The 451-nt window shown below is 39.9% G+C and overlaps 1 protein-coding gene across 2 annotated transcripts in view; it reads right to left on the bottom strand.

Moving 5' to 3' along the window:
• The window catches only part of LOC107571004 (regulation of nuclear pre-mRNA domain-containing protein 1B-like), a 7,860-nt gene extending 7,426 nt beyond the window's left edge, over positions 1-434 (bottom strand). For both annotated transcript variants that reach the window (XM_016257287.1, XM_016257286.1), the window contains exon 1: positions 178-434. The gene's annotated coding sequence lies outside the window, so the exon portion shown is untranslated. The remainder of the gene's footprint in view (positions 1-177) is intronic.
• Between the last annotated feature and the right edge of the window lie 17 nt (positions 435-451).

The raw sequence follows: 451 nt of genomic DNA on the forward strand, positions 1-451 counted from the left end.
CTTAAACTCCATACAGAGTCTGAGTTATTGATTAGCTGAGAAGCTGATTATTTGTAATGCAAAATTTCTGGGACATGCAGCCAACATATCAAAGACAGTAAAAGCTAATTAAGCAGGTTAAAGAAACAAATCAAGCAAACAACTAAAAGATAAAAGGTAATGTAAATAAATTCTCACCTGTCAGCAGTTTTTGTAACGTTAGCCTAATCTGGGTTTAAATTCAATATGGCACAACGCACGCGGGAAACACTAAATACGACCTACCGCGGATCAAAAGGGTGGTTTAAGTCGAGATATTAATAAATCGAATGAATAAGATATGACCCGCGGGTATATCCCTCGAAACTTTTGCCGAATGTTTGAACACGACGAGATTCTGTTCTAAGTTGGTTGATAAACAAACGAGCGTCGCGTACGTGACGTCACAGCGACGCGACGCGACATCATGCGG

This window comes from Sinocyclocheilus grahami, unplaced genomic scaffold (assembly GCF_001515645.1).
Source record: "Sinocyclocheilus grahami isolate Dianchi unplaced genomic scaffold, SAMN03320097.WGS_v1.1 scaffold1533.1, whole genome shotgun sequence".
NCBI lineage: Eukaryota > Metazoa > Chordata > Actinopteri > Cypriniformes > Cyprinidae > Sinocyclocheilus > Sinocyclocheilus grahami.